Genomic DNA, 20,440 nt, shown 5'->3' on the forward strand with positions numbered 1-20,440 from the left:
AGCAAGGATCACCAAGCTACAACTTGCCTACTTTGGACACATCAGAAGAACAGCATGGTTGCAAGAATAGAAGGAACATGACAAAGAGGAAGACCAGCAAACCAAAGACTTGATACTATATATATATATTTATTATAGAATATATATACAGTACAGACCAAATGTTTGGACACACCTTCTCATCTCTAGAACAACTGTTAAGAGGAGACTTTGTGCAGCAGGCCTTCATGGTAAAATAGCTGCTAGGAAACCACTGCTAAGGACAGGCAACAAGCAGAGACTTGTTTGGGTTAAAGAACACAAGGAATGGACATTAGACCAGTGGAAATCTGGCTTTGGTCTGATGAGTCCAAATTTGAGATCTTTGGATCCAACCACCGTGGCTTTGTAGAAAAGATGAACGGATGGATTCTACATGGCTGGTTCCCCCCGTGAAGCATGGAGGAGGAGGTGTGATGGTGTGAGGGTGGTGTGCTCTCTCTCGCTCTCTCTTATCCCGGATTCCACTCCCCATTGACATATATGGGGCCGGATTCCGGATCGAATCCGGACTTCTTTGTCAACCCGCCGCTGACCCACCGGACCCGGATTATTAGCAGTCCGCTCAACTCTACTATCTGACTAAGAAGGAGAGTGATGGTGTGCTACGCCAGATGACCTGGCCTCCACAGTCACCAGACCTGAACCCAATTGAAATGGTTTGGGGTGAGCTGGACCGCAGAGTAAAGGCAAAAGGGCCAACAAGTGCTAAGCATCTCTGGGAACTCCTTCAGGACTGTTGGAAGACCATTTCCGGTGACTACCTCTTGAAGCTCATCAAGAGAATGCCAAGAGGGAGCAAAGCAGTAATCAAAGCAAAAGGTGGCTACTTTGAAGAAGTAAGTATTTCATTCCACAGGTGTTAATTCATAGTTTTTTGATGCCTTCAATGTGAATCTACAATTTTCAGAGTCATGAAAATAAAGGAAACTTTGAATGGAAAGGTGTCCAAACTTTTGGTCTGTACTGTATATATAAATATGCACACACACACACACACACATGACCCGCCCCAGGGCCGTGGGGTACTCGGTTCCGGGTGTTGGTTAATGGGATTATGTCACGGGGGCCTGTGCCCGGTTCCGTGGCCCTGGTGGTCGCTGAAAGTCAATAAATAATAAAAATTTAAAAAAAAATAAAGAAAAAAATAAATAAATAAATAAATAAATAAAAGTATTTAGTGACGCCACCTACGGTTCCAGTATGGTTACTGGGGCTGCAGGTCAGACCTCTGGGGTGATGGTTAGGCAGCCAGTTGTTTATGCTTCCCGTAGGTGAAGCGGGGTCCCCAGGGCAGTTTTAGTAGTACACAGATATGGCATTTTTTTTCTTCACAGCCTTTTCAACTGTCACTTTAGTGCAGCAGCCTATGGCTCCTCAGATGAAGAAATAAAGTGCGTCACACCAATTCATTAACTCTGACCAGGTTTTACTTGCAGGTGTTATTAAAAATGGGTTCAGTTTCTGATGTTACAGTTTTTGGGTAATCTGGGAACAGTTCAGGATCTCTGCACCAGGTTAGTTGTGAGGCCTCCCTGCTGCGCTGTGTCTCTCCTGGGTACTAGGCAGCCTGGAGCTATACCTCGACCCTCTCTCACTGTCTTCACCTATATGGCAGGCGGCGGGAGCTTCTCTAAGGGGCACTGCTGTACCCACTGCGATCCCTAAGCTCTGTGTAGCGGCTTTGCCTTCAGGTGCTGCTGCGGCCAGGAGATCTGCAGTCTCCCTGGCCTCCGGTCTTTATTGCTGGGCAGATTAGATCCCTCACAATCTCAGACGCCGGTGTCCGATAATCAGCGCTGTTCCTTGGGGATGAACCGGTCTGGCTCCATCTCCCCGGTCACTCCTCTTTTTGCCTCACTCTTGATCCCTCAGGCGGTCACACAGTTACTTGTGCGGGCTAAGCACTGCCCTCTCCATTTTTATGTCTTCGCTCACTCTCTGCTCGCACAGTCTCCTTTTCTCCAACTGTCAACTGTCTCTCTGACTCCGCCTCCAAACCTGGCTTTAAAGGGGACCTCACCTGAACTCGACTTGTAGAGCTCCCCCTCCAGGCTTGGAGTGGAAATGTTGTATGTGGGATTACCTGATGTGGAGATCCTTCCCTGCCCAGGTACAGGTATATTTGTGGCAACTGAACCCTGGGGTGCCACACACACACACACACACACACACACGTCAATATCACCACCAGGGTATTATGGCGACGATCCAGATGACACTTTAATCTTTAAGAGACCCTACTTTAGTTTGGCCATGGCATTTATTGCAGTTGGTACATTTAATAACATAACTAAAGTCTTTACTACTTTTACAAGCAAAGTTCAAAAATAGTTTTTGTTATACCATTTTCAGTCTGGCCATGTCTTAGCATTGGAGTAAAGGTCTATCTATGTACATAAAGTTAAAGCTGTGAATGCACTGGTAGAGGTGTTCTGGATGTCATATTTATTGAATGTTTTTTTCAGGGGTGCAGTTTAATGCCATTCCTTGTTAGGCAAGTGGCAATAAGGAACAATTTATAGACTGAAGGTGCACATTGAAAAACGTGTCAGTAGTACCCAGTATCTGCACGACGTTATAGCAACACGATGTGGCGCGCAGCTGCATTCTACTAACAACAAGAGTGACAAAAATGACAGTGTACAGAAAATTTATAGACCTTCGCATTAACCTTCTAGTACAGAAAGTTAATCTTATTCGGCAAGAATAAAAAACTGCTGTAGGAGACATCATTCTTGTATTTGGTCAAAGTCTAGAGGAAGTGGTTTGTGAGCATGATCTAACTAGCCAGCGGTAGCAACCTCCATTACACACTGCAACTATGAAAGTCCCTATTATACTGAACAATCCAGGAAGTGAGAACATCTGCATACAACCTGCAAATATGATTTTTTTTATGTATGAGTCTAGAAATTACTGTCATGCAATACTTTCCATGTCTTGAAATAGTAAAAAAAGAGGGAATTCCAGTAACTTTCAGTTTTAGACTAAATAAAGGCTTAAGTTTTTAACTGCAGTGATCATTAAAAATTCTGAAGTTTTCACAAACTTATTTTTTTTTTGCATAAATTTGAAGTACAGAGATAGAACAAAATAAAAAAGAAAGTCAAACAGCTTAACACTAGAACTACTGGACTCATGACACCTATATAGAAATACATGGTGCAAAGTAGTCAAAATGACTACCTCAGTAGTTCTAGTGTTAAGCTCCGTCATTTTGGTGGGTTTCTCCCATAAACTGCTCAATTCAGGTCTTTCTACAACTTTTCTACTGGATTAAGGTCAGGCCTTTGACTTCACCATTCCAATTTTTAACTGTTTAATAGTGATGGGAGGATTCGAAATGGAAAAGTCCGGACCCACGCCTTTTCAAACGGTACACAAGTGCCCAACCCTGGCCTGGAATTCCGGGTAAAAAAATAATAAAGCAAGCGCGCTGTACTTACTTAACTGCTCCCGCAGCTGCTCCTTCACTCACTTCCAGGGCCACTCATTACCTTCATTGCATATGCACTGCTTTTCCCACCCACCCATCTGTGATTAGTTGCAGTCGACACGCCCCCACGCTGAGTGACAGCGTGTCAGCTTACAATCACAGGCACTTTGTGCGTCTATCGTACAGTAAAAACAAATAAATAAAAATTGGCTCAGGGTCCCGCCATATTATGACACCCAGCACAGATAAAGCATACGGCTACAGGCTGCAATAAGAGGAAGCGCAAGCTGGTTTTTGTTTTTAATTACTATTTAAATAAATAATTTAAAAAAACGACATGCGGTCCCCCCCAATTTTGATACCGAGCCAAGATAAAGCCCAACAGCTGGGGACTGGTATGCTCAGGCTGGGGAGACCCCTGCTTATTGGGCCTCACTCCAGCCTAAAAATAGAACTCTGCAGCTGCCCAGGATTGTCACAGCAATTAGTTGCGACAGTCCCGGCACTTTACCTGGCTCTTTCAGATTGCAGTGGTGCGGTGGCATTCAGGGTAATAAGGGGTTAATCGCAGCTAACAGCTGCCACTAAGCCCTATATTAGTAAAGGGAGGCATCTATGAGAGCCTCCCATTACTAATTTGTAAGTGAAAAGAAAGAAAACACGAAGCCAAAAAATCCTTTATTTGAAATAAAATACAAAAAAAACACACCCTCTTTCGACCACTTTAATAACCCCCAAAACATCCCTACAGGTCCGACGTAATCCACATGAGGTCCTATGGTGATTCCAGCTCTGCTACATCAGAGTCCCAGTGAATGGCCATAGAAAATGAACGCCCGCTGTGAGCTACAGGCAGAGACTTAACAGTTCCTTCAATTTCTCGATCCGTTAACCCATTTTCTCTTGTTTATTTCCAGACCCATCTGCACCCATCAGAGCCTAGTCTATTGACTTTTGAGCGATTGGTCAAAAGTCAATAAACTGGGCTCTGATGGGTGCAAATGGGTCAGGAATGACAAGGAAAAAAGGGGCTAATGGATCTAGAAATTGAAGGAACTGTTATGTTCAGTGGAGGAAGCCTAATGAAATGGGGGTGTTTCACATCCAAAGGCTTTGGACCAGGAGTAATGGTGGTCTAAATGCTGAACTATATGTGAGTAACGATTACAGCAATCCTCCAAGGAGGGATACCACTTAGAAATAGATTATTAAAGCAAATTTAAGAGGCATAAAATGTAACTTTTAATCTAGTTATATTAACCCCTTCAGCCCCCAGCCTGTTTTCACCTTAAAGACCCGGCCATTTTTTGCAATTTTGACCAGTGTCACTTTGACAGGTTATAACTCTGGAACACTTCAACGGATCCTGGCGATTCTGAGATTGTTTTTTCGTGACATATTGTACTTCATCTCAGTGGTAAATTTAGGCCGATATGTTTTGCGTTTATTTGTGAAAATTTCGGAAATTTAGCGAAAATTTTGAAAATTTTGCAATTTTCAAAATTTGAAATTTTATGCCCATAAATCTGAGAGATATGTCACACAAAAAAGTTACTAAATAACATTTCCCACATGTCTACTTTACACCAGCGCAATTTTTGAAAAAAAAAAAATTTCCGTTAGGAAGTTAGAAGGGTTCAAAGTTCATCACCAATTTCTCATTTTTCCAACAAAATTTACAAAAAAAAATTGTTTAGGTACCACATCACATTTGGAGTGATTTGAGAAACCTAGGCGACAGAAAATACCCAAAAGTGACCCAATTCTAAAATCTGCACCCCTCACTCTGCTCAAAACCACATCCAAGAAGTTTATTAACCCTTTAGGAGCTTCACAGCAACCAAAGCAATGTAGACGAAAAAATGAAAATTTTACTTTTATAACACAAAAATGTTACTTTAGCCATATAAATTAGTATTTTCACAAGGGTATCAGGAAAAATGCATCATAAAATGTATCGTGCATTTTCTCCTGAGTACGCAGATACCCCATATGTGGTGGTAATCAAATGTTTGGGCACACAGCAGGACTCGGAAGGCAAGGAGCGCCATTTGAATTTTTGAGTGCAAAATTAGCTGCACTCATTAGCGGACGCCATGTCGGGTTTGAAGACCCCCTGAAGTGCCTAAACAATGGAGCTCCCCCACAAATGACCCCATTTTGGAAACTAGAGCCCTCAAATATTTTTTCTAGATGTTTGATGTGCACTTTGAACCCCTGGGGGCTTCACAGAAGTTTATAACGTTGAGCCGTGAAAAGAAAAAAAAATTTTTTTACCACAAAACTGTTGCTTCAACCAGGTAGCTTTTTTTATTACAAGGGTATCAGGAAAAAATGCACCATAAAATTTATGGTGCATTTTCTCCTGAGTACGCAGATACCCCATATGTGGTGGAAATCAATTGTTTGGGCGTACGGCGGGGCTCAGAAGAGAAGGAGCGCCATTTCACAGTAAAATTGATTGGAATTATTAGCAGACGCCATGTTTCATTTGGAGACCCCCCTGAGGTGCCTAAACAATGGAGCTCCCCCACATGTAATCCCATTTTGGAAACTAGACCCCCCCCCATACAAAAAAAAATTAGTTTGGCGAAATAAAAAATACGGACATCAGTAAAAAAAAAAAAAAAAAAAAAAAAAAAAAAGAGCGCCTGCCACTAAGACCAGTGCCAAACGTGAGAGCAATGCACGAGTCTCGCATCGCATCATCCACTGCAGTCTGGAAGCGAGCAACTGCGCTGGATAATGCGATGCGAGAGGGCGGGGCGGCAGATGAGAAAGGGCGCAGCGGATGGAAGATGGGAAAGGGCGCAGCGGATGGAGGAGCGGCAGAGGATGGGAAAGGGCGCAGCGGATGGATGATGGGAAATGGCGCAGCGGATGGAGGAGCGGCAGAGGATGGGGGGGTGAGATGGGGATACCTACCTTACAGGATGGATCTAGGCAGCAGGATCACAGCAGACAGAAGAGGCAGCAGATGAAGGAGGCAACAGATCGAGGAGGGTGAGAGGGGGCAGTAGATGGAAAATGGGAGAGAGCAGGCAGCAGATCGGGGAGGGGGGGCAGAGTCTGATGCGAGAGAGAGATGGCACATGTAGGGGAAGGGAGGGGGGCTTGCAGCACATGTAGGGGGAGGGAGGGGGGCTTGCAGCACATGTAGGGGGAGGGAGGGGGGCTTGCAGCACATGTAGGGGAAGGGAGGGGGGCTTGCAGCACATGTAAGGGAAGGGAGGGGGGCTTGCAGCACATGTAGGGGGAGGGAGGGGGGCTTGCAGCACATGTAGGGGGAGGGAGGGGGGCTTGCAGCACATGTAGGGGGAGGGAGGGGGGCTTGCAGCACATGTAGGGGGAGGGAGGGGGGCTTGCAGCACATGTAGGGGGAGGGAGGGGGGCTTGCAGCACATGTAGGGGGAGGGAGGGGGGCTTGCAGCACATGTAGGGGAAGGGAGGGGGGCTTGCAGCACATGTAAGGGAAGGGAGGGGGGCTTGCAGCACATGTAGGGGGAGGGAGGGGGGCTTGCAGCACATGTAGGGGGAGGGTGGCTTGCAGCACATGTGCTGCAAGCCAGCCACCCTCCCCCCACATGTGCTGCAAGCCAGCCACCCTCCCCCCACATGTGCTGCAAGCCAGCCACCCTCCCCCCACATATGCTGCAAGCCAGCCACCCTCCCCCCACATGTGCTGCAAGCCAGCCACCCTCCCCCCACGTGGGGGGAGGGTGGCTTGCAGGACATGGAGGGATAGGTGGTGTGGCGATGGAGAAGGGGCAGCCGATGACGGAGGCGGCAGCGGCGGCCGCCGCCGATCGGGGGCAGCAGCGGCTGAAAAAGGTGGGTGCGACGGCGGCGGGGACAGTGGCGAGCATGGCGGCGGGGACGGCGGTGGATCGGGAGCGGCGGCGGGGACGGCGGTGGATCGGGAGCGGCGGCGGGGACAGCGGTGGAGCGGGAGCATGGCGGCGGGGACGGCGATGGATCGGGAGCGGCGGCGGGGACAGCGGTGCAGCGGGAGCATGGCGGCGGGGACGGCGGTGGATCGGGAGCGGCGGCGGGGACAGCGGTGCAGCGGGAGCATGGCGGCGGGGACGGCGGTGGATCGGGAGCGGCGGCGGGGACAGTGGTGCAGCGGGAGCATGGCGGCGGAGACAGCGGTGCAGCGGGAGCATGGCGGCGGGGACGGCGGTGGATCGGGAGCGGCGGCGGGGACAGCGGTGGAGCGGGAGCATGGCGGCGGAGACAGCGGTGCAGCGGGAGCATGGCGGCGGGGACCGCGGTGGATCGGGAGCGGCGGCGGGGACAGCGGTGCAGCGGGAGCATGGCGGCGGAGACAGCGGTGCAGCGGGAGCATGGCGGCGGGGACGGCGGTGGATCGGGAGCGGCGGCGGGGACAGCGGTGCAGCGGGAGCATGGCGGCGGAGACAGCGGTGCAGCGGGAGCATGGCGGCGGGGACGGCGGTGGATCGGGAGCGGCGGCGGGGACAGCGGTGCAGCGGGAGCATGGCGGCGGAGACAGCGGGAGCATGGCGGCGGGGACGGCGGTGGATCGGGAGCGGCGGCGGGGACAGCGGTGGAGCGGGAGCATGGCGGCGGAGACAGCGGTGCAGCGGGAGCATGGCGGCGGGGACGGCGGTGGATCGGGAGCGGCGGCGGGGACGGCGGTGCAGCGGGAGCATGGCGGCGGGGACAGCGGTGCATCGGGAGCATGGCGGCGGGGACAGCGGTGAAGCGGCAGCAGCGGCGGGGCGATCGGAGACAGCGGCGGTGAAGCGGGAGCAGCGGCGGGGCGATCGGAGACAGCGGCGGTGAAGCGGGAGCAGCGGCGGGGACAGCGGTGAAGCGGGAGCAGCGGCGGGGCGATCGGGGACAGGGGCGAGCGGCGGGGCGATCGGGGACAGGGGCGGGCGGCGGGGACAACAACTTACCGCTCTCCTCGGCTTCTAGGGACGATCACAGGCCTCAGATCCACATTGATTGGAGAGAGCGGTCACAAGACCGGTCTCTCCAATCAGAGCTGGGGGCGGGTGAAGCATCGATCACCCAGCTCCAGCCAATGGCCAGTGCTACAGCAGCACTGATCAGGGCTGGATTTCAATGTTCCAGCCATTTTCAATGGCTGGAACATTACAGTGGCTGTAATTGGCTGAGCGGCGTTCGTCAGCCAATCACAGCCTCTGTAGGTTCGGGGAGGAGGCACCACCCCTCCTGACGTCAGGCAGAGGTCCCCTCCTTCCCGAATCCACCGTTTAAGTAAATAAATTTCACTCCCCGGGGCTCCGGGACCGCGATTTCGCCAGGACGTACTGAGTACGTCATGGGTCGTTTAGCACCATGTCACCATGACGTACTCAGTACGTCCAAGGTCGTTAAGGGGTTAAAAGCTTTTGATCAAGCTAGTAACCCAAAGCTCACTGGACTGCTGGTACAGCCAGCTTGAGGTGTAATGTCCAGGGAGCCTATGACATATAACAAAATAATCAAAAAAACAAAACATACATAAAGAAAATATTGAGCATGATAATCTCACTCAAGGAAGAGACAGTGGTCCCAATAATAAGTGCCAAAAAAAATTATCAAAAATAACTCAATATAAAAAACCATATAGCGTGAAGTGGTCCTCAAAGGAGGAATCCACCAATATTAAGGCTTATTTGTAGAATGAGTTGTAAACGATCTAACCCATTCACTGAGCACCTCAGTGTGCTATGTGAGCTTGGGCTTAGGACCTCTAACCTCCTATATGTTTCCAGAGTCCCCTGATGATTCTAGAGAGATGAAACGCGTCGGGACGAGGGCCAGGAACATTGTAGGGGCACTAAGAGAGGGTTAGATGTGGTCTGCCCTTGTGAGGGCGGAAGTCATTGGGGTAACAGACACTATTAGTTTTACTCAGGGATATTATAGGGCCAGCTGGATGCTGTGAGGACCCATAGAGGAAGATCCGTTTACCCCAAGCTGCGATGAATGGGTGAGATCGTTAACAACTCATTCTACAAATAAGCCTTAATATTGGTGGATTCCTCCTTTGAGGACCACTTCACGCTATATGGTTTTTTATATTGAGTTAATTTTGATAATTTTTTTGGCACTTATTATTGGGACCACTGTCTCTTCCTTGAGTGAGATTATCATGCTCAATATTTTCTTTATGTATGTTTTGTTTTTTTGATTATTTTGTTATATGTCATAGGCTCCCTGGACATTACACCTCAAGCTGGCTGTACCAGCAGTCCAGTGAGCTTTGGGTTACTAGCTTGATCAAAAGCTTTTAATATAACTAGATTAAAAGTTACATTTTATGCCTCTTAAATTTGCTTTAATAATCTATATGTGAGTAACCTACAAGACACTCGAGTACTATGGGTATGAAAAGGATGGCATAGTTTTCCAACATGACAAGACTCAAAGCATATGTTGAGATTAGCATATAAATTTCTTTAATGACAATGAAGTAGAGGTGCTGGATTGGAACCCAAACACTTATGGAACTAAAAGAAAAACATGGGAATCATAGTCCAAATAACAATAATGAATCAAAGACTGATGTCTTGCAAATATATAAAAGATTTTTATTACAAAATTACATAACAAGACTAAATAATATCAGGGAATTATGAAGTACATAGCATACAGGTAGAACAGAGATCCTGACAATGAAATACTATGGTCCAATCACCACTAGTATGGGGGTGAAATTAGAGGTCCACATAACCATATCTATTGGACAGAATACATCACAGAATATTCACCTATATTTACAATAACCCCCCGAGGAAGCTAACGAAACGTGCGTGTCGGGGCACTTTTTCTACTCTGGCATCCATCCCATCATGGGTTAGTGAACACTACCAGCAATTAGCTAAATATTAGACTGGGGGACATTTATGTTGATTGACTGTGATAAATTTTTTTATGGCATGTCCCCAGTCTTTTGGTAGTAGTTAAGTCCACCTTTTCATTAATGTGCCTAATTGGAAACACACAGAGTATCGATGTAAATTATAAATATGCCTATTGATGGTTCTTGTAAATATAGGCGAATATTCTGTGATGTATTCTGTCCAATAGATATGGTTATGTGGACCTCTAATTTCACCCCCATACTAGTGGTGATTGGACCATAGTATTTCATTGTCAGAATCCCCTCTCTATGTTTTACCTGTATGCTATGTACTAATTCCCTGATATTATTTAGTCTTTTTATTATGTAATTTTGTAATAAAAATATTTTATATATTTGCAAGACATCAGTCATTGATTCATTATTGTTATTTGGACTATGATTCCCATGTTTTTCTTTGTTTAGTGACATGATATTGTGTTGGGTTTAGTCCCGTAATATGAGGCAATGGACCTTTACTCTGTCCCTCCTTGTTATATTCAAACACTTATGGGTAGAGTTGAAGAAAAAGCTGTAAACAGCCGTCAGTCAGTATGCACCAACATTAGGAACATGTAAAAGAGATCTGGGATCAGATTTCAGCTCGGACATGCTTGAATCTGAAAGTTGATAGGCAAAAGGTAAATTTACAAAATACTAACAAAATAATAAAAATTAAAATTTAGATTTTTAGAAGCAAAACAGTAACAATGCAGAGGCATGACAAGACTCTGCATAACTAATCATATGCTAAGTAGTTGCAAGTCAAATTTATGTATGAGATAGCCAAGATGAGTGTCTATAAAATAATGGTAGTCTCACACTCAAAGCTGCAGTGAATGGTAAGATATGGAGCCTAAAAGTCAAAAGTTCAAAACATTGTTACCCTTTTGCTTGGCAGTGTAATTCAAAATTCATTATTTCATCAATCATTACAAGCCTTCCAGTCCAAGATGCAGCAGAAGAGGGCCAAATCATGATACCACATATGATATGAGGTTTATATTCTATTCTACATCCCTGTTCTTTACATAAAACAGGTAACCTACTCACATGTGATTTCCATCCCACTGGCATCCTATACCAAATGTTACATGTTAATCTAGGTACAATTGGATCCGAATGTTTCCAGTTTTCTCCAACTTTGCTGTCAAATTTTCGGTCTAAAAAAAGGTCCCATCATCTGACCAAAAAGTCACATTTTTGGATTGCAAAGCAATAAACAGAACTATGACTTGCAATTTGACCTCCTTACAAGTGCAGAGTTCTTTTTATCACAGTTTTCTGTTTAGACTGGGACTGAAACAGAAGAGGGTGAGATGCTTAATGACAGCTTTTTTTATACTGCTGGAGGCCCAGATAGGGCGGTTAACACAGATAAGGCTCAGTATGTAGCGCTACCGCCACTCCCAGGAGGAGTGAGTTATTCCATCACTTCTCAGAAATTGTATTAATCTGTTGACCTTCCACTAACAACTAACCAGTCATTGCAGCCAGGGGCGTACATGGAAATCATGGGGCCCATAACAGAAGGTCTAATTATAATGCAGCCCAATAGTCCTCCATATATTATAATGCAACCCCATAATCCTCCATATGTTATAATGCCCCCCATAAGCCTCCATATATTATAATGCAGCCCCATAATTCTACATATATTATAATGCAGTTCCATAATCCTCCATATATTATAATGCACCCCATAATCTTCCATATATTATAATGCACCCCCATAATACTCTACATATTATAATGCACCCCCATAGTCCTCCATATATAATGCAGCCCCTTAGTCCTCTATATATTATAATGCTCCCCATAGCCTCCATATATTATAATGCACCCCATAATCCTGAATATATTATAATGCAGCCCCATAGTCCTCCATATGCTATAATGCATGCCCCATAGTCATCCATATAGTATTATGGCCATTGGACACCAGTGTACTCACTGACTTAAAAAATATATATAAAAATACTTACCTCTCCTCTCTCCCCCTCGGCTCCGGTCTCTGCAGTAGTGTGTATTCTTCAGCTCTGCACATCTTGAAGCAGAGCGCACAGTAGTGACGTCATCACACCTGCTGTACTGAGACGTCAAAACACAGATGTAACGGGGTGCCAGGGGCGCCTCTGGGCTTGTAGTCGTGGCCCCTTCTGTCAGGCTTACCCCTGGCTCCGCCGTCACTATCGGGACGGGAGATGTCTTGGTGGGGCAGAGTGTGGTGGTGCAGATGTCGTCCGGCGCACAAATACTCTTCAGGCATGGTTCAATGCAAATAACAAACATGTTTTATTCTTCGCAAGTCTCCACACGTGGCAGTAACAAAACACAGTGCTGTGGCGCTTCCTTTAGCTGAGGGAAAGCCTGCCCTAGCGTCCCCTCAAGTGGGTGACTTGCCTGACTACTCCTCTTCGCCCGGCTCCCACTTCTGGCTACCCACAGCCCGGACCCACACCGGGACTGCTTCTCACTATGAGGTTCCGCCCGCTCCTTTTCTCTCCGGCTTCCCTGTTCTTCCAGCTCCCTTCTTTCTTTCTTTCTTTCTGCCCACTCAGCTCCACACTCTGCCCCTGGCTGTTTCTTCTCTCCCGTCCCGGACACAACTGCCTTCAGCACACACTTCCTTTCCCCCTAGGCTGCCGGCTCCTCCTCCCTCCTCTACAGTTTCTATGGGGACAGCATTAACCACTTCAGAGAAAACCTGTGCTTCCTTGTAAGGGGTCTGCCCACCCCTTACATACCTCCCCTCTTTAAGCCTAAGCCTCCCAGCAAGGCACAAATCTAAAATCACATTTTAAAACTAAACAAAGTCATTTTAATGAAACTGCGAACATGTTCACCTGAGGGCACCCGCAAGGGCACACCAGTCCAGCGCCCGGAGTTCCTCCTGGAAGCTCCCGGTCTTAGTCGTGCCCGGAGGCCGTCGGCAGGCACTCCCGGTCTTAGTGGAGTTTCTGCCCGGAGGCTTTTGCAGCACTCCCGGTCTTAGACGTTAGCTGGCAGGAACACAACTCGGCAAAAATCTTCTTAACGATGCGGAGGGAGCCCCTGGCTCAGTCCAGCATCAGGCTCTCTTCCAGGCTCAGCAACTTGAACGGTTACAAACAACACACCTTCTTCCGGCTCAAAACAACGCCGGTGTTGAACAAAAACAGGCCCGCCATCTTCCGGTCTTGAAAAGTCACTCCGGATGATATGCACGTTGCCATTCGGCTCGTTGGGCCTGCACGTACTCCGACAGGGACTGTCCGGGCAACCGGCGCAGCCTCCGGAAGGGCTCGTAGTTGGCGGGTTGCTCCAACGTCTCGGGTGGGAGAGTTCAGCTAGCACCGGTCTTTGCTGCGACCGCCGCCGGTATTGGCATTCCTCCCACTCGATTTCCTGTTGCCACTGTGCGGCCTCTTGTGTAGTGGGCCGCTCCGGTCCTCCTGGCACAGCCGGTAGGTTAAGGGTGGGTCCTTCCGCAGCCGCAGTCTGCTTCGGGCGTCCTCTGCCCAGGCTAGTCGCTACTAGTGCGGCTACCGCAGCTTGCTGTTTTCCTGGAGTCTCCATCTTGCTCGGAGTCAGCGTTTCTGGTAATGGCGTCGGGGTCAGTGGAGATGCTGGAGGAAGTGGAGGCGGGCTTACTTTTCCCGCTCTTGGGTATACTCCACCCCCAGTCTCACACATCAGGTCGACCCCTACGCGGCGGTTCTTCTTTTTCTCTGGAACACCGCCCACTTCACATATCTTCCTTCGTGCCCTGGGATCGGCACCTCCCCTCTTTGGGCGGAGTACTCCGAACTTCTTTTTCGGCACCGGCCAGCCCCTGGCTCTTCTTTTGGCGCCAATTCTGCGCGCGCTTTCTGTGTCTTCACAGACAACGGCCATCTTGCCGCCATCTTGTGCCCGGTCCAACACCTTAGGCACTTCTTCCTCCCACCATGGGACTGGAAATCTTCACTGAAAGTCCGGATCAGGGGCCCTGGGCACCACTTGGTCTCCATCTTCTTGGAGCGGGTCCCCTTGCATACGATCCGGATCCTGCCGACTACGCCACATGTAACGGGGTGCCAGGGGCGCCTTGGGCTTGTAGTCGTGGCCCCTTCTGTCAGGCTTACCCCTGGCTCCGCCGTCACTATCGGGACGGGAGATGTCTTGGTGGGGCAGAGTGTGGTGGTGCAAATGTCGTCCGGCGCACAAATACTCTTCAGGCATGGTTCAATGCAAATAACAAACATGTTTTATTCTTCGCAAGTCTCCACACGTGGCAGTAACAAAACACAGTGCTGTGGCGCTTCCTTTAGCCGAGGGAAAGCCTGCCCTAGCGTCCCCTCAAGTGGGTGACTTGCCTGACTACTCCTCTTCGCCCGGCTCCCACTTCTGGCTACCCACAGCCCGGACCCACACCGGGACTGCTTCGCACTATGAGGTTCCGCCCGCTCCTTTTCTCTCCGGCTTCCCTGTTCTTCCAGCTCCCTTCTTTCTTTCTTTCTTTCTGCCCACTCAGCTCCACACTCTGCCCCTGGCTGTTTCTTCTCTCCCGTCCTGGACACAACTGCCTTCAGCACACACTTCCTTTCCCCCTAAGCTGCCGGCTCCTCCTCCCTCCTCTACAGTTTCTATGGGGACAGCATTAACCACTTCAGAGAAAACCTGTGCTTCCTTGTAAGGGGTCTGCCCACCCCTTACACAGACACAGCAGGAGAGTGATGGAGGAAAGAGTTGAGCACTCCCTCTTTCATCACTACTTTCAACTGTATTGATGTACATGATGCCAATACAGTTGAAAGTGTGATGCCAGGAGGAGGGAGGGCTGGGCGGTGCAGGCACCAGGCCCCACCGACTCACGGGCCTTATAGTGGTTGCTTGGTCTGCCACTATTGCTGCTACGCCACTGATTATAGTGGCTACAAATTGCATACCCTACTATATAAGAAGTATGTGCCTCAAAGATAGCCTTTCACAGTGAGGTTACATGTTACAATACATTATTTCTCGTCTGCTAAATTTAAAGGGAATATATGTTTCTGACATACTCTGTGAAGATGGGGATACCCTAGTGTTCTCCAGGACATTTACATAATTTGTCAGGGAATTAAGCATGTGGTATCCTAGCAGCATGTAATGTCCTCACTGTTAGGGTTGCCGCTCTTTCTGCTCTCCTGCCCCTTGTCACGTGACTGTTCGTATGTGATTTGCATACTTGTGTTCACATGCCCAACTCTTCCTCCTCTTCTTCTCTCAAATGAGGCCATTGTAAACAGTGCAAGAAAAAGCAGTGGGCACTTGAACACAAGTAAGCAAATCACATAAGAGCAGTCACATGTAAGCACCAGGAGGGCAGAAACAGCAGCAACCTTAACAGTGAGCACTGCTAGCATTTCATGTTACCCCCTTAAATTATAGTCAAAGCTGAGGATTCCATTTATCAACTGATAAAAACCATAATCATTCTTCATTGGAGAATTCTGTCTCAGACAATGCGTTTCAAGGCACTAAGGCCACTTAATCAAGTGAATAGAGACATATGGACTTTATGCTCATCCATGCTTTTGCTGTATTGAGGTACTAACCCCATTTCTTGCTGTTTTCTGTGGCCACCTCCCTTTTAAGAGACCATATTTGCTTTCAGATACAGCTTTTATTTTCTTCCCTTACTGAGTATGAGCATTCACAGAAATATGTGGTTTAAAGAGAACCTGTCAAGTAAAAAAAACGCTAGTAACCTGTAGAAATGGGGTTAATACGCAGGTTAATAGTGTTCTGACTTTGTGCATCTCGGCAGCCTCCAGCTTTCAGTCATAGCAGAGCGGTTTCAGTCACGGCTCAGTACATAGTGAGCGGCAGCTGTAACCATGCCCTGGCAATGACTGACAGTCTGTTTTATACTGATGCAATGTTGAGCCGGCTCTTAGTTAGTGCCGTGGCATAGTACCCCATATCTACAGGTTAATAGTGTTCTAACACCGTACATTTTGGCAGCCTCAAACTTCCAGTCATAGGGAAGCAGTTTCAGTCATAGCTCAGTACATAGTGAGCGGCAGCTGTAACCATGCCCCGACAATGACTGACAGCTGGCTTTATACTGATGCAATGTTGAGCCGGCTGTCAGTCAGTGCCGTGGCATAGTACCCCATATCTACAGGTTAATAGCGTTCTAACACCATAAATTTCAGCAGCCTCAAGCTTTCAGTCATAGGGGTGCAGTTTCAGTCACGGCTCAGTACATAGTGAGCTGCGGCTGTAACCACGCCCCGGCAATGACTGACAGCCGACTTTGTACTGATCCAATGCTAAGCTGGCTGTCAGTTAGTGCTGGGGCATGGTACCTCATATCCATTTAATTCCTTCCTGCAAATTCAGGAAATTCAAGTTGCAAGAACATTTGAATGCATTTTCCTACAGAAATCATTATTACGAGTTGCATGAATGTAAAGAATGTTTAGAAACCACAGGAAAGTATAGATTTCTAATTACGCTGAATGTGAAGTATATAAAGGTTACGGGACCACACAAACCTACAAGAGGTTGAGCTAATGACATTTACTGATGGACGCACAATGGCCGAGGTATTTGGTGTCAGTACTTGCACAACACATCATGTGAACCTGATCCTCACTGAGTGTTCCTGAACAGCACGATTAATCACAGGTAATGACCATGGAAGAGATCATTGATGCAGGATCATTGTAACAGAGATTAACCCTTTAGTATAATATATAAAAATCTCGTTTGTTTAGCCGGTGCTATATTTAGTTAAAAAATCCACAACAAATTTGCATTAAGTCAATTTCTCAGGCTGCGACTTATATTCAGTCTTTCCAGTTACATTCCATAAATAGTTTAGCACGATATTGCGAAACATTAAAAATAGAAATGAAAATATATACATATATTATGTATACAGAGGGGGAAAAAAAGTATTTGATACACTATTTTTCAATTTTTCCCATCTACAAAGAATGGAGAGGTCTGCAATTTTTATTGTAGGTAACTTCAACTATGACAGACAGAAGAAAGAAAATCCAGAAAATCACATTGTATGATTTTTAAACAATAGCATTTGAATTGTATTGCATGGAATAAGTATTAGATCATCTACCAACCAGCAAGAATTCTGGCTCTCACAGACCTGTCACATTTTCTTTAAGAAACTCCTACTCTGCACTCATTATCTGTATTAATTTCACCTGTTTGAACGCATTACCTGTATAAAAGACACCTGTACACACCCTCAATCAATCACACTCCAAACTCTCCAACATGGCCAACACCAAAGAGCTGTCTAAGGACACCAGGGACAAGTTGTAGACCTGCACAAGGCTGAGATTGGCTACAGGACAATAGGCAAGCAGTTGGTGAGAAGGAAACAACTGTTGGATTCCATTAGCAAATGGAAGAAACACAATAGGACTGTCAGTCTTACTCGGTCTGGAGCTCCATGAAAGATCTCGCCTGGTGGTGTAAGGATGATTCTGAAAAAAGTCAAGAATCAGCCCAGAACTACATGGGAAGACCTGTTCAATTACCTGAAGAGAGCTGGGACCACAGGCTCAAAGATTAACATTAGTGACACACTACACCGTCAGAGTAAAATCCTGTAGGGCACGCAAGGTTCCCCTTGTTCACGCCATCAGATGTCCAGGCGTGCGTCAAGGACCATCTAGATGATCCAGAGGAGGCATGAGAGAAGGTCAAGTTGTCAGATGAGACCAAAATAGCCATTTTTTGCCATCAACTCCACTAGCTGTGTTCTGTGTTTGGAGGAAGAAGGATGAGTACAACCACAAAAACACCATCCCAAACCATGAATCATGGGCGCGAAATCCTCATACTTTGAGAGTGCTTTTCTGCAAAGGGGACATGATGACTGCACCATATTGAAAGGAGGATGGCTAGGGTCATGTATCGCAAGATTTTGGCCAACAACTTTCTTTCTTCAGTGAAAGCATTTAAGATGTGTCGTGGCTGGATCTTCCAGCATGACAATGACCTGAAACACACAACCAGGGCAACTAAAGAGTGGCTCTGTAAGAAACATTTCAGGGTCCTGGAGTGGCCTAGCCAGTCTCCAGACCTGAACCCAATAGAAAATCTTTGGAAGGAGCTGAAACTTAATGTTGGCCAGTGACAGCCCCGAAATCTGAAAGATCTGGAGAAGATCTCTATGGAGGAGTCACCAAAATCCCTGCTGCAGTGTGTGCAAACCTGGTCAAGATCTACAGAAAATGTCTGACCTCTCTAACTGCAAACAAAGGTTTAATGTACTGAATATTAGGTTCTGTTTTTTTTTTATTGTATCAAATACTTAGTTCATGCAATTAAAATGCAAATTAATTATTTAAAAATCTTACAATGTGATTTTCTGGATTTTTTTCTTATTCTGTCACAGTTGATTCTGCGATAAAACTTACAGACCTTTCCATTCTGTGTACGTGGGAAAACTTGAATAATCGGCAGAGTATCAAATACTTATTTTTCCCACTGTATGTGTGTGTATATGTGAGAATAAGGGTGGAGTTGCTGTTATATACAGATATATCTGCAGCAAAAACCTCCGCTCTTCTGATCTTAGATCTATATATATATATATATAGAAGCCACTCCACCCTTATTTGCTTTCGCTCTTCAGATCTTACTTTGTCTCATGTTAGAGTTAAACTACGATATAAACCAATTATTTTCTGTCTCAGTAAAAAGTGATGTGCCCCTCTTGCATGTGGTTGGAAGGCTACATTCACACATCCTTTTTCTCATCCATGCACTATTTTAGAGCGGTCAGCACCCTGGCCCACAAAGTTAAATAGAAAATTTCACATTTTGTAGTTTGTTTAGTTAATGGATCCATGTTTCCATCAGTTAATCTCCATGCATGTCCTAGGCTAATGTTTGGGGGGAATAAAATTTGACCATTCAAAATTTGGGGGGATTAAGCCAAAAACAAAAGGAAAAATAGAAAGACATCCATTTTACAAGTTTCCATTCTTTCCCCATCTGGTTTTAACAGATCGATTGCAAAGTGTCAAATGGGGAAGTGGGAGGGGGGGGGGGGCGGGGGAGTTCAGACCATCTTTAAAAATGGATGAGGAAAAAAAGATGGAATGTAAAGCAGAAAACAATATTGATAGATGTGAAAAAAGAAATGTATGTCTGAATGCTGTCCAAGATTTCTGGCTGCAGAAGAAGCCTCTCCCCTTTAGACAAAAATAGATACCGTAATTGACCATAGTAGCAAATATCGTTTGTCAAAAATGGAGACACCAAATTTTTTTTATATGAAGTGAAAGCTGCACACCAGATTCAGAGAAATATGAACAAGCATAACTGCTCTATAATACATAAGGAATGAAAAATACAATTAGCCATATGAAAAATTTGAAAAATTGAAATGTGACATTGCATAATTGCTGAGGATTATTTGAAAAAAAGAGATATTTAGCTAATGTATTGATCAATTCATTACTGCCCCATTACCACTTCACGGTAATCTCTTTCAGAGATCAAGAGATTGCCGTAAAGTGCTGTGCAGCTTTCACTTCATATAGAGATTGTGTATATTTTGGCTAGCACCCTGTTTACAATGGTGTTCCAGCAGTCTTTTTGATTGTTACCAAAAATTTTTTAGACCAGGATAGTAATTGTAGTGCTTAGCAGTTGAAATGTTCATTATACCAAATAGTGCTTAAAGAGAACAAAAAAAAACTTAAAAAAAACTGTCAAAAGACTAAAGTGATACTGAATATAGCGAAAAAGTCCAGTGAAGTAAACGGACGCACCCACCGGAATCCAGCTAGAACATTTATTTAGTACGGTGCATAAAAAGGCAGGAGTCAAGCCCCCTCTTGGATGACGGCCGTTTCGCATATTGATACGCTTATTCGGGTCCCGAGGAATCGTATCAATATGCGAAATGGCCGTCGTTTCGCTAAGCATATACTTGCTGCGGACCGGCACTTTAGCACCAGCCACGTAGAGATCCCTGTCCAGATCCTGGATTTGTCCTAATAGAGGTGTGCGGTGGGTGGTGCGGCAAACAATTTTCTTTTGGATTTATCTGATACTTAATATAGACCTTGCAAAGTGATAACAAGCGTAAA

At 46.4% G+C, this 20,440-nt stretch overlaps 1 protein-coding gene and 1 long non-coding RNA gene across 6 annotated transcripts in view; one reads left to right on the plus strand and one right to left on the minus strand.

Moving 5' to 3' along the window:
* The window catches only part of ADCY7 (adenylate cyclase 7), a 225,804-nt gene that overhangs the window by 131,975 nt on the left and 73,389 nt on the right, over positions 1-20,440 (minus strand). The window contains exon 1 of one of the 5 annotated variants that reach the window (XM_075325747.1): positions 12,341-12,378. The exons of the other annotated variants lie outside the window; for them this stretch is intronic. The gene's annotated coding sequence lies outside the window, so the exon portion shown is untranslated. Of the gene's footprint in view, positions 1-12,340; positions 12,379-20,440 lie in introns of those variants that run through there. 5 annotated transcript variants of the gene reach the window in all.
* LOC142254614 (uncharacterized) overlaps positions 1-20,440 on the plus strand; it is a 116,951-nt gene that overhangs the window by 14,234 nt on the left and 82,277 nt on the right. The gene's annotated exons all lie outside the window — the stretch shown is intronic.

This window comes from Anomaloglossus baeobatrachus, chromosome 10, assembly GCF_048569485.1.
Source record: "Anomaloglossus baeobatrachus isolate aAnoBae1 chromosome 10, aAnoBae1.hap1, whole genome shotgun sequence".
NCBI lineage: Eukaryota > Metazoa > Chordata > Amphibia > Anura > Aromobatidae > Anomaloglossus > Anomaloglossus baeobatrachus.